The sequence below is a fragment of the Leucopleurus acutus genome (assembly GCF_964270905.1).
Source record: "Leucopleurus acutus genome assembly, chromosome: 17".
NCBI lineage: Eukaryota > Metazoa > Chordata > Mammalia > Artiodactyla > Delphinidae > Leucopleurus > Leucopleurus acutus.
Genome location: NC_139159.1, coordinates 32,975,541 through 32,986,704, shown reverse-complemented (window position 1 = coordinate 32,986,704; position 11,164 = coordinate 32,975,541). Strand labels below are relative to the sequence as shown.

General features: G+C 38.8%; 1 pseudogene across 1 annotated transcript; it reads right to left on the bottom strand.

The window, feature by feature from the left end:
* Positions 1-301: 301 nt before the first annotated feature.
* On the bottom strand, positions 302-10,924 carry LOC309973973 (ferritin light chain-like; annotated as a pseudogene). The gene is made up of 2 exons: positions 10,812-10,924; positions 302-844 (listed from the first exon to the last, which is right to left on the bottom strand). The product of its transcript is annotated as a ferritin light chain-like (transcript).
* Between the last annotated feature and the right edge of the window lie 240 nt (positions 10,925-11,164).

Sequence of the window (11,164 nt, the reverse complement as noted above, 5' to 3'; positions counted from 1 at the left end):
TCACTTTGTTGTACAGCATAAACTAACACAACATTGTATATCAACTATACTTCAGTAAAATAAATTTTTAAAAAAAGAAAAAAAACATGAATATATATATATATACATATATATTTTTTTTTTCTTTTTTTCCTCTTTATTCTGTTTGTGTTTCAAATAGGCTTTTTATTTTCCTTCTGCAAAAAGCGTTATTGTTTCCATTTGGTCCAAGCCTTGGGAGAGGGCTCCAGGGCGGTTACAAAGCTGCCTAGTAGCTGCAGAGCAGGGCTTCAGGCAGAAGCTCTGATGCCAGAGGGGCTCCTCAGAGGCCGCTGGACTTCAGAGACTCCTGTTCGTGCTCGAGGGTGAGCCTTTCAAAGAGATACTTGCCCAGCACAGCCTGCGGACCAGCCAGCCTGCGGAGGTTGGTCAGGTGGTCGCCCATCTTCTTGATGAGTTTCACCTGCTCCTCCAGGAAGCGGCTCTCCAGGAAGTCACAGAGGTGGGAGTCTGCGCGGGCGGAACCCAGGGCGCGCAGATGTGATAGTGCCTGGTGCAGGCTCTTCTCCCTAAGAATGGCGGCTTCCACAGCGTCCTGGGTTTTACCCCACTCATCTTGAGAAGGCTTCCGCGCATCCTGGAAGAGGGTGCGGCCACAGCACTGGTTTTGCATTTTCAAGAGATGCTGGGCGCCCTCACACTTCTCCTCAGCCAGTTGGCGAAAAATGTGGCCCACACTGTCCAGAGTCCCATCGTTGCTGTCGAAATAGAAGCTCAGAGAGAGGTAAGTGTCCCCAGATGCATGTTGAACAGGCGGTGGACGGCGACCTCCACCTCGATGGAATAATTCTGACGAACCTGGGAACTCGTGGTTGATCAGTGAGAAGGAGCTAAGCTCAAAAAACGGTGTTGGCCTGTCCTGGAGGCTGAGGATAGCTGAGTGGCTGATTCCAAAGGTTGCGACAGGAAGAAAGGTTGGAGGGTGGTCGGGGGCTGGAGCAAGGAGCGTCCCTGGGTCTGTTCATTCCAAACACTGTTGAAGCAAAAGACAGAACTGCAGGACTGCCGAGCGCACTGCCTCAAATAGGCTTTGATATAAATGAACCAGAAGTCCAAGCAAGGACAAAACTTACCCTTCCCCCCACCAAAATAGCTGGCGATACTAGAATCTAGACCTGGGAAGGGATTCTTCCATTACTTTCTGAACATTCCAAGCCACTAGAGCAGTGGTTCTCAAAGTATGGTCACCTTGTAACCAAGCAGTACCCTATGGGGCCTTCCTAGGACAGACCCATCCCCCATATCCTCTGCTGTAGTTCCTGTCTGAAGTACTCAGATAATAGTATCTCAGGCATATTTCTTGAGTTTTCAGATGCTAAAAACCACCACCCAATGGAAGAAATTAACTCCTTGATGATCATGAGCACGTAGCCCCCAGACCTTCTGGCACCTAAGGATGGATAATATTACCTGCCCTGTGGCCTCCACATCAACCAATCAGAGGATTGTGCACGAGCTGATCACATTCCCTGGGACGTCCCTCCCTCACCTGGCCTTTAAAAATGCTTTGCTGAAATCCTTTGGAGATTTCAGGGTGTTTTGGAACTCGGGCCACCCCTCTCCTTGCTCGATCCTGCAATAAACCTTTCTCTGCTCCAGACTCCAACCTTTAGGTTTGTTTGGCCTCACTGTGCTTCAGACACACGAACCTGCATTCGGTAACAACCTGACCAGTTTTACCAGCGTCCCCTGATAATGTGTCAGATATTCAAGTTTTAGGGCCCTGTCCCAGCCCTATGGAATCAGCAGCTCTGGTGGGGCTCAGTGATCTCTGTTATAACAGGCCCTCCAGATGATTTTTATTCACCTTAAAGTTTGAAAATATCTGCATTGTCAGCTGGCCAGAGCGTCCACCAGCAGGTGAAGGGGAGTGGTGCCTGGAAAAGATAGGGACCAGCCAAGGCAAGTACAGCAGCATTTGCCGTGGCAGTAATGGAGAATGCCTTTTCTCCACTGGTTGGCACAGACTAGGATCTGGGAGCAGTGGCAGGGTTATTTAGGATGCTTTACATTTCAATGTAGAGGGACCGCTGTCCTGGTTTGCCAGGGACTTCCCCTGTGTGAGCACTTAAAATCTCATCCTGGCAAACCCCTTAGCCCTGGTTTTGAAAAACGTAGGGAATAACATGAAATTTAGGGGAAACATGATCTAGGTTTTGGGCGAGTCACAAGTGCTAATTAAATCTAAGCAAGTATGGACAACACTAGCGTTCTTTAGCCCTTTGTGGGGAGGTAAATCTGATTGGGTGAAAGGACTTATTGTTAAGAGATCTTTGTAGAAACATCCCCTTCTGCTTAGTCCGCTGGTTCTCAGTTCTGGCTAGACATTGGCATCGTCTGAGGAGATTTAAAATGATTTTATTGGTCTACGATGACCAACCGTCAGTGTGAGGGTTTTTAAAAAGTGCTTCAGATGATTCTAATGCACAACCAAATTTAGGTGCCACTGCTTAAGCTTTTGAACCGCTGCTGCATATTTTCACCTCATCTTCCTGTGAGAATATCCAACTGTAGTTGAGGTTTGTTTTTTTTTTCTTTTTCTAACTGTCTTGTTATAAGATTTACTGTCTTAAATAAGGTTGAATGTACAGAAAATCTTGCTAGTCCATCTGGTATAGCTGGATACTTAGAATAATATAGTTAAGATATATACCATTTAAGTATTGTGACTGGCCTTTTTGAAATTAACATATGCATTGAATTAGTATGTTCTCTTTTGAAGTTGTTATGTTGGGGAGCTATACCTCTAATCTGCCATTGCTAAATATCTGGACACCTCTTATTAGGAATTGCTTTTAGAAATCTTTAGGGATTAAAACCAAGATAGCTGTATTATTTGTACTGGAACCACAAAAACCTCACAGAGTTCCCCCGCTGTACCTTCTACCCCCATCTCTAACCCTTGGCAACTTCTAATCTGTTCTCCATCTCCACGGTTTTGTTATTTTAAGAATAATATGTAAACATAATCATGAATTACTTAATCTTCAGAGATCGGCTTTTCAAAATTTTTCCCTCGGCATCATTCCCCTGAAGTTCATTTCAATTTTTGCGTATATTAATAATTTGTTCCTTTTTGTTGCTCGGTAGTATTCTATCATAAGATTTTATCACAATTTGTTTCAACATTCATCCACTGCAAGACATTTGGGTAGTTGCCAGTTTTTGGCTATTATAAATAAAACTGCTATGAACATTTATGTGTAAGTTTCTGTGGGAACTTAATTAAGTTTTTGTGTCTTTTGGATAAATGCTCAAGAGTACAATTACTGCGTTGTAGGGTGAATCTACTTTTAGGATTAAAAGAGACTGTCAAGCTGTTGATCAGAGTGGCTAAACCATTTTATTTTCCCACCAGTGATGTGATATAATTTTTCTGTGTACTCGCCAGCATTTGATGTTGTCACTATACTTTAATTTTAGTTACTCTCTGACATCTCATTATGGTCTTAATTGGCATTTCCCTAATGGCTAATGATGCTGAGCATCTTTTCATGTGCTCCTTTGCCGTGTGTATATTCTCTTCCATGAAATGTCTGTTCCTGTCTTCTGCCTATTTTCTAGTTGGATTTTTTTAAGTTGTTTGGAGAGTTCTTTGTATATTATAGATACAAGTCATTTGTCTCATATGGGATTTTCAAATATGTTTTCCTACTGTGTAATTTGAGTTTTCATCCACTTAAAAGGATCTTCTATGAAGCATTTTTAACTCATTTTGATGAGATCCAATTTATCAGTTTTTGCCTTTATTGATCATACTTTTGGTGTCAAGTCTAAGAATTATTCCCCTAGTTCTAGATGCCAAACATTTTCTCCTATTTTTTTTTTCTAAAAATGTCCTGCTTTTACATTTAAGATTATGATCCACTTTGATTTAATTTTTGTGTAAGGTGTGGAGGTTAAGGTTCATTTTTTGTTTGTTTGTTTTTGTTGAGGGATGTCCAACTGTTTCAGTACCATTTTTTGAAAAGTCTATTCTTCCTTGATAGCTTTTGCACTGCTGTCAAAAACAAGTTATATGTATTTATGTCAGTCTATTTCTGGGTTCTCTATTCCATTCCATTGATCTATGTATCTACCCTCCATCATTACTGCAAAATCTTGAAATTGGGTAGATTAATTCCTCCCATTTTCATCTTCCTTTACAAGTTGTTTTAGCTATTCTTCAGCCTCTTCTTACCATATAAATCTTAGAATAAGCTTGTCTATATCCACAAAAACCTTGAGGGCATTTTAAGAGTAATTGTGTTAAGCCTCTTAACTTGGGGAGAATTGACATCTTTATCATGTTGTGTTTTCTAATCCATGAACAAGGTATGTCTCCCTATTTGTTTGGGACTTAAAATTTTTTCTTCATCAGCATTTTGTAATTTTCAGTCTAGAGGTCCTATAAATGTCTTATTGGGCTTATATTAAAGTATTATTTAGGTCAGTTGTAAATGGCATCACATATTTTTATTTAAGCTTCTACACATTTGTTATTAATATATAATTTGATAAAATTGTGGTGATCTTGTACTGTAAATCATTTACAAACTAATATTATTTCTCAAGCTTTTTGTGGATTCCTTGGTATTTTCTCCATTTAGATTATCATCTCATCTTCAGATACAGACAGTTTTACTTTTCCTTATTCAGTATAATAGGATATATTACTGTTCAACATTCAGTAGGATATGTTCCTTCCTATGCAACGTAGTAGGAATAGTCCTTTTATCTTTTAAATAAACTTTTTAAAAATTTAACTTTTAAATTTATGTATTTATTTATTTTTGCTTTATTTTCTTACTAGAACCTCCAGTGATATATTTAATAAAAGTGGTGAGAGCAGATATCGGTGCCTTGTTTCTGATCTTACAGAGAAAGCATCCAGTCTTTCACAGTTAAATATAATGTCGGTATAGGTTGTTTGTAGATCATCTTTATGAGTTTCAGTATGCTCCTTTTCTATTCCTAGTTTGCTTGGAGTTTTTTTTCTTCTTTTTTTAAAATCATGAATGGGATTGGATTTTGTCAGATGCTTTCTCTGCATTAATGGATAGGATCACATGACTTTTCCCCCTTAATCTATTGGATATGGTGGATTACACTGTTTAATTTTCAAATATTTAACCAACTTTGCATAACTGGAATAAATCCCACTTGGTCATGGTATATTATTCTTTTCATATATTTCTGGATTTAATTTGCTAATATTTGGCTGAGGGTTTTTCAGCCAATTTCATAAAAAATATTGGTCTGTAGGTTTCTTCTTTCTATACTATCCCTGTCTGGTTTTGGTATCAAGGTAATACTGGCTTCATAAAATTAATTAGAAACTGTTCCCTCTACTTCTGTTTCTTATCAAATCATGTAAAATTGGTGTTAATTCTTTAAGTCTTGGGTAAAAGTGAAACATCTAAGCCTGAACATTTCTTTTGGGAGTTTTGAAATGAAAAACCAGTGTTTCTAATGGTTACAGGAAAATTGAGATTATCTATTTCATCTTGGCTGAGTTTTGGTAGTTTTGGGTGTAGAAACATTGGCCCATTTCATCTACATTTTTGAATTTATAGTGTAGACTTGTTCATAGTAACTTGTCCCTCATTAACCTGCAGGATATGTCATGGTATCCCTGGTTGCATTTCTGATATCTGTGATTTGTGCCATCCCTCTGTTTAATCTTTATCAGTCTTGCTAGATCTTTATTGGTTAGATTGCTTATTTCAAAGAACCAGCCTTTTGTTTCATTGATTTTCCCCCCTATTTTCCTGTTTTCAGTTTCATGGATTTCTGTTTCATCTTTATTATTTCCTTCTTTCTGCTTGTTTAGTGTTTTTTCCTCTTCCTTTTTTACTATTTTAATATAGAAAATAGATTATTGCTTTGAAATATTTTCTTTCCCAATTTAGTGCTATAAACTTCCCTTTCAGCATTGCTTTCACTTCATTCCGCAAACTTTGATCTGTTATATCTCCATTTTCTTTTATTCTATGCATTTAAAAATTTTTTCCTTGATGCTGTCTTTTTTACCCATGAGTTATTTGGAAGTGTGATGTTTAGTTTTCATGTGATTGAAGATTTTCCTGTTGTCTTTCTCTTATTGATTTCTAGTCTGATTCCATTATGGCTAGAGAACATACTCTCTATGATTTTAATTCTTTTAAATCTGCTAATGTTTTTTTATCGCCCAGTATATGGTATATGAGTGAATGTTGCATGGACACTTGAATATGTATTCTGCTCTTACTGAGTGTGTTCTTTAAATGTCAGTTATATCCTGTTGATTGATGATGTTTTCAGTTCTTCCGTATCCTTGCTGATTTTTCTCTCTGGTAGTTGTATAAATTGCTGTGTTGAAGTCTCAAATAATAATTGTGGATTTAAAACTTTCTCCTTTTACCTTTTTCAGTGTTTGCTTCATGCATTTTGAAGTTCTGTTGTTTGGTGCACACACATTTAGTATCACTAGGTCATCTAGGTGGATTATTCCTGTTATCTTTATGTAATGACCCTCTTTGCCCCTAATAATTTCCTTTGCTCTGAAGTCTACTTTATCTGATATTAATATAGCCATTCCTGCTTTTTCTGATTAATGTTCACATGATATATCATTTTCATCCTTTTACTTTGAACTACCTATATCATGATGTTTAAAGTAAGTTTCTTATAGACAGTATATAGTTGGATCATGCTTGCGATTTTTTAATCTACTCTTCCAATCTCTGTCTTTGACTTGGTTATTTAGATCATTTACCGTTAATGTAATTATTGCCATGTCAAAGATTTGGTCTACCATGTTATTTTTTGTTTTGTCTTTTACCTTAGTTTCTCAATCCTGTGTTTCCCTTATTTTTCCTTCTTGTGGGTTACTTAAACATTTTTTAATAAGTCCATTTTAATTTAATTCATTTATAATCATTTGTGTATACTGTTTGTATAGTTTTCTTAGTGGTTGCTTTTGGCATTACAGTATACATATGTAACTTATCATAGCCTACTGGAATCAGTGTTTCATTACTTCAAGTGAAGTTTCAAAATTTTACTTCCATTTAGGTCTCTTAATAATCCCCAGTTTTAAAGTATGATTTTCTGTAGTATTTCCTTTCTCTACATTGAGAACCCCATCAGATGGTGTCATCATTTTTGCTTTGACCATCATACAGAATTTAAGAAACTCACGAGGCTAATGATAGTCTCTTATATTTACCCCATTTGTTTTCACCCATTCCATTGTTCCCCTTTTCTTTCTGAAGTTCCCAGTCTTCTGTTATTGTTTATGTTTTCATAACAGTAGGTGATATCTTGGATTTCCAGTGCAACTGGATATGAGTTTCAGGAAACACTGAGCCTGGCTCACTTAATGCTACTGAGTTGGGGGGTTTGTATATGTTGGGCCTGTTGGCACAGCAGATGCTAGCAGATTAGACTAATGTTGATGGGACTAGTGCCACAGGAGGATGGATTCCCATTCAGGCTATGCTGCTGCTACAGTAGATCAAGTCCCCCTCTACCCCAAGTGTGGGGCAGTGACCTGCTGCTGTCACTGCTTTGTATTAGGCTCCTTTTGCCTCAGGTGTGTGGTGGGATCCCTTGGAAGCTGCTGCTGCTGCTGCTGTCAATCACAAGGTTAAATTCATTTCAGAAATACTTAAGTATAAATATATAGCCTGGCTCTTGTAGGACCTCTGTATTTTTTTTTATTGCTTTCATACAAATTATCCCAAATTTAGTGACTCAAATCAACGTAAATTTATGACCTTACAAGTCTGACATTGGTCTCAATTAAGTAAAAGTGTTGGCAGGATCTGCAGATGAATGGATAAAGATGTGGCACATATATACAATGGAATATTACTCAGCCATAAAAAGAAATGAAATTGAGTTATTTGTCGTGAGGTGGATTGACCTAGAGACTGTCATACAGAGTGAAGTAAGTCAGAAAGAGAAAAACAAATACCATATGCTAACACATATATATGGAATCTAAAAAAAAAAAAGAAAAAATGGTTATGAAGAACCTAGGGGCAGGGCAGGAATAAAGACACAGCCATAGAGAGTGGACTTGAGGACACAGGGACAGGGAAGGGTAATCTGGGATGAAGTGAGAGAGTGGCATGGACATATATACACTACCAAATGTAAAATAGCTAGCTAGTGGGAAGCAGCCACAAAGCACAGGGAGATCAGCTCTGTGCTTTGTGTCCACCTAGATGTGTGGGATAGGGAAGGGAGGGTGGGAGGGAGATGCAAGAGGGAGGAGATATGGGGATATATGTATATGTATAGCTGATTCACTTTGTTATGAAGCAGAAACTAACACGCCATTGTAAAGCAATTATACTCCAATAAAGATGGTTAAAAAAGAAAGAAAAGTGTTGGCAGAGCTACATTCTTTTCTGGAGGCTCTTAGGGGTGTTTCTGTTCCCTGGACTTTATCCGCTTCCAGCGGTCACTTGTAGTCCTTGACTCAGAGTCCCCTTTCTCCACCTACAAAACCCAAAATGTTGCATCTCTCTGATTCTGCTTCTATTAGGACATCTCTCTCTTTCTCTTTCTACAGTTGGGAATGGTTTTCTGCTTTTAAGGACTCATGCAATTAGATTTGTTCCATGAGGTAATCCAGGATAATCTTTCTATCTCAAGGCCTATAACTTCAGTCATATCTGCAAAGTCCTCTTTACCATGTAAGGTAACATATTATGAGGTTCTAGGGATTAGGGTGAGGGCATTTTTGGGAGCCATTATGCTGCCTACCACACCCTTAACAAGTGACCTTGAGAAAATTACTGAGACTTTAAAGCCTTACTTTCCTCAAACATAAAATGGAAAGAAAGATAACTAGTTAATATCATGAAAGTGAAACAGTATATATGAAATCAACTAATTCAAAAAATAAGGTTTCTTCTTTTTCTTTATGATTGGCATGATTCTCAGAGTTCAGTTACTTGAAGAGTTCCTTTTTTTAAAACAGAACTAAGGCATTTCAGGGTTCAGGTGCTGTAAGATTGTCTGAATTATCTGAGTAACAATTAGCTAAGCACAGGTGTAAAGCATTTGATTTACTCCCTGGTGTCCTTTATCTTCTCATCCCACTAAATCCATATCCCTTGTCTAGCTCCAGCCAGTAGAGTCAGAGCTTGTTTTACTGTTTAACTAAAGTTCAATTTAAGTTTGCTCTACATCTCCAGATTCTCAGCCCTGGTTGCATATTATAATCACCTGGGGAGATTTCAAGACCTACTTGATGCCAGAGTTTTACCTATCATGGATATTTGAAGAGGGACCTGGAATGAAATGCTCTAGCTTATGGTTTGGGGAGCCAAATCATTTGCGAAATCACCTCTAAAAAGCAATTTATCTGTGGTGACTGATGCTCTTCCTTTGTCAGTATGCTTGTCCCTCTTTGGGGGAAAAGAAGAAGGGGAAAAAAACCCCAGCGGTTGGGCTCCCTGAATTATAACCTGATGCTGTGGAATTAGTGTTGGCTCAGAGCGCACATCTTCGGATACCCATTCTCTCGCCTGCTTCCTTGCATGAGCTTATATCCTTGGGCAGTTTTTCATCCACCACCCTCTTTTGCTTCTAATCTTAGCAAGTAAAGTCTGTCCTTAATGAAACAGCATTTCATGAGACTTACTGGGAGCATAGGTCTGTTCCAGACCTATCCTATGTTAGCTAAAGCAGATATAAGTGATGTATTTTTGGCATTCATCCTTGTGGGTTGGAGAGAGAAGACAGAATTTTATCCTTTAGGTGTCATATGACTGGGCAAATGGGCTTATTCCCTCTACTGCCTACCATGTAAAATACTGAGGGTGTTACCTCTAGAAGGTATCTTCTAGGTATCAAAATAGCTCAGATAAGTCATATTTCTCAGTAAAAGGTGACAAAACTATGGCTTAGGTGGTGAATTTTCCATGTCAATTTGTCTGGGCCACCATGCCCAGTTATTTGGTCAAATATTATTCTGGATATTTCTGTGATGGTGTTTTTGTGTTTTTTAAAATTTTTATGTTTTATTTATTTATGATTTTTGGCTGCATTGGGTCTTCATTGCTGCACGTGGGCTTTCTCTATTTGCAGCAAGCGAGGGCTACTCTTTGTTGTGGTGTGCGGGCTTCTCATTGCGGTGGCTTCTCTTGTTGCAGAGCATGGGCGCTAGGTGCACGGGCTCAGTAGCTGTGGTGCATGGGCTTAGTTGCTCCACGGCATGTGAGATCTTCCCAGACCAGGGCTCAATCCCGTGTCCCCTGCATTGGCAGGCGGATTCTTAACCACTGTGCCAGCAGGGTAGTCCCTATGATGGTGTTTTTGGATGAAATTCATAATTAAATTTGTGGTGGACTTTGAGTAAAGCAGATTATCCTCCATAATATGCATGGGCCTCATCCAATCAGTTGAAGCTCTTAATAAAGACTGACCTTCCTGTCGCAAAAAGGAATTCTGCCAGAAGACTTACAGAAATTGAACTGCAACTCTTCCGAGAGTCTCTAGACAGCCTAACCTGCAGATTTTGAATTTACCAAGCCTCTATTATTGTGTGAACCAATTGTTTAAAATCTCTCTCTCTTTCTCTATCTTTATATAGATATGGATATCTAGATCTATATCTGTCAGTATATATGGGCACATTGTATACACATGCTGTTGGTTCTGTTTTTCTGGAGAACCTTGACTAATACAGTGGCCCATATAAATAAAAGGACGAACCCAAGTTCACCCAGGTAGAAAGTAGTACAATGAGAACTGGAACTTAAGGCCTCATGACTCATTCAGCTGTGAACACTGACCCAGAACTGGCGTCCGCACACTCTGGCCCACTGATCAGATCTCGCTTGACTCCTGGTTTTGTACATAACGTTTTGCTTGAACACAGCCTCATCCATTCCTTAATATTGTGCATGGCTGTTTCTGTGCTACAGCAGCAGATGGGCAGTTGCAATGGAGACGTATGGTACAGAAAATCCAAAATATTTACTATCTGACCCTTTACAAAAAAGATCTGCTGACCCCTGCTCTAGGATGCCATCTGATTTCTGATAGCACCGAGGAGAATAATTCATGCACATTGGGATAGATTGTTAATCTCATGTCCTCCTTAGGTCAAAGATCTCTTAAATGCTCACCCTTGCAACAGCCAGCT